The 3,008-nt window shown below is 35.0% G+C and overlaps 1 pseudogene; it reads left to right on the forward strand.

Moving 5' to 3' along the window:
• The first annotated feature begins 2,920 nt into the window (after positions 1-2,920).
• On the forward strand, positions 2,921-3,008 carry LOC115305821 (annotated as a pseudogene).

Consider the following 3,008-nt stretch of genomic DNA (forward strand, 5'->3'; position numbering starts at 1 on the left):
TAGAAAAAGTAGCAATGTCAGAATTTGAATAACACCTTCAAAGAAAATTCAGTCATCAATCTGTCATGGTCTCTGTCAATATGGATTCTCCCAGAAGCAAACGAGAAGGCAAAACTCAAAGCAACATTTAAGTGTATGTAGTTTTTTTGTGATTTCAAGAAACACTAGTAGGGAAGTACGGGAACGAGACAGAAGAGGAAGGGTTTATTATCAAGCAAGTTACCCTTGTAGCAACTTAACTCTTCTGAGGAACTCTGGAAGGATAGTGTTTCTCCAACTTCAGAGTGCATAAATATCACCTATTTAAGCAGATATCCTTGATCCCCACCCCCAGGGATTCTAATTCAGTAATGGGGGTGGGTTCTAAGAATCTGTACCTCTGACTCCTGTACAGTGATGTTAATGTTACAGGCCTGTGGATCAAACTTTGAGTGGTGCAGAAAATGGTACTGAGGGAGTTATCCTGCCCAAGAGGAAAGTGAGCGGGAGTATTTACCCATCAACTCCCATCAGTCATGGTTTTAAAAGACTTTTCTCAAACAGCATTAATTCCCTGGTACTTCCTGCCTACCTGCACAGAGTCAACAAGGTGCCTGCAGCCAAGAGAAACCTTGCAGGAAACAGGTCGTGGGTGCTGTCAGTTGGAAATCAGGTTGACATGTACTTAAATGGAAAGTGCCAAGGAAATGTGAGCAGAGCAATGACAGCACTTGCTACACTGCTATGTGTGGTGTCATGGGGAAAATAAACATTAACCAAGAAATTATACAAATAAATTATAATTATGGTAAGTACTAAAAAGAAAATTACATGAGACTCTGCCTAAAGATAGCCTCATATTATTACAGACTGCAACTTACTAGAGTAGTTAATGCTGACCAAAATAAAGCACTGTTTCATAAATCTGTTAAGCACTAACTCCATATCAGTATCTTATACATCAGCCATTACTGACTGTACATTATCTACCTGCAGTCACTGTGATTGGTAGTTTACATTACAAACATGTTGCATAATCACTGAGCTCGCCATTTTGTCTCATTTGGATAAACCTTAGTTAGGATTTACTTGTGTTATAAATCTTAAGTTGTGAATATGGAAAGAAATCTGTTTACTTCTGCTAATTTTTTCATTAAATGGTTTCTTTCATCAAAGGAAAACCTAAACGATAGTGGATTTTGAGAAGTATGCTACAATCTGTTCTACTATGTAAGATGTGACTTTTTGATTCTGTAAATCCATACTCACTTTCCTTTCCAAATATATTTATCTTCTTAAAGCACCTAATGTAGCAGCAACTGCAATGTTAGGGAACAGTCCACAAAACTACCCTTACATTAGGGGTTTCAAGAGCATCCTCAAATTTGATAACTTGCTTTACAAGGACTCAGAATTCATCAAAAGATGTTACATTCACAGTTTATTACAGGAAAAGAATACAGATTAAAATCAGCCTAGGGAAGAGATCTACAGGACAGACTCTAGGAAAGTAATAGATGAAGATCTTCCAGTAGACCTCTTCTATGGAAACAGAGACTTTCCTGGGATCACTGTGTGATAACATATACAATACTGCCAACCAGGAAAGCTCATCCAAACCTTAGTGTCCAGAGTCTCTACCAGGGCTACGTCAGAGTGGCATGCTGATTTCAGTTTCTAACCCTAAGAAATTGAGCTGAGACTACTTGATTCAAGGTTTCATTCTAAATCACACTGTTACTATCTAGCTTGGTCCAAGGTCCCCAGGCTAACAAAGACATTTCTATTAGGCAGGCATGATACTCCAAGGATATAGAGATTACACTGCCATTCTTTTGGGCAAGTTTACATTCTTTACTACACTGTACCTTACCCTCCTCTATGTGTGGTCACTGCACTAAAAAGCCCTGTCATTTCTTTTTACCTTACTGAGTTTGTCAGATTATGATAGTTAAAAATATAACTACATGTAGATTTTTGTAATTAATGTGCTTTAAATACTGTTAGACTTCGAGTAGTACGGTATTTGGAAAAAAAATCCATTTATTTGATATCTGAAACCAACCAAAGATTCGCAGCTCGATCTTACTCTAGTATCACAGGTAGAGGGTCTTCTTTTTCTATATTGGTCTTCCTCGCTGTGTCATATTTTGCAAAACAATGCTCAGGACAATCAATCCATGATGGTATACTTTGTTTAATATCACATTGAAAATCTGGCCATTTGAAATACTATCAATGTATATCAGATAATTATATTCCACTTTCATAAGATGATTACTGTCCCTTAAGAAAAGCTCTTTGAGCTTCCTGAGCCTGCAAAAATACCTTCCTAAAACTAGCTACAAACTGAACATTGCTACTGTTTAAACCCAGTTGTTGGTGTTTCTAAATCATTATGCTTTGGATCACCCCTGCAGCACAAAATACTGATTTGGTATGTGTGCATGTAACAATGGAATACCTCATCACCCTTTTCTTTAAAGGCATAGAAACTCCTAACTACTATATTTTTTGTTTAGTTACATATTATAATGTCCTGTATTGTATAAAATGGTTGATTTCAGAGTATAAACATTTAAAATCTTGACAAAAAAAATAAATGTTATGTTGGAAACAAAGACTATATTTTATAAATGAGAAATTCTGATATATTTTTGAAAAGAATCTTACCAATATTAAACTTAGTAAACATAAATCATTTTTTCTAATGTTGAATATTTCTTTTATAAAACCATTGACATATTTTTATATCTTGAAGGAAAACATTAATATAAGCACCTTTGAATTAATACAGGCACCAACACAAACTGTTATCCAAACAAAAATATTTCATCTAAAAATTAATGCCAGAATTTTTAATGAAGGTATAATATTTAACATAAAATACTTAATAAGAATTTTAAAGAGGGTATAATATACTAAAAGTAGCTAACACTGCTTGCTTTGGTAGCATATATACTAAAATCAGAATACAGAGAAAATCAGTATGGCCCCTGCACAAGGATGACACAAAAATGTGTAATATA

This window comes from Suricata suricatta, chromosome 10 (assembly GCF_006229205.1).
Source record: "Suricata suricatta isolate VVHF042 chromosome 10, meerkat_22Aug2017_6uvM2_HiC, whole genome shotgun sequence".
NCBI lineage: Eukaryota > Metazoa > Chordata > Mammalia > Carnivora > Herpestidae > Suricata > Suricata suricatta.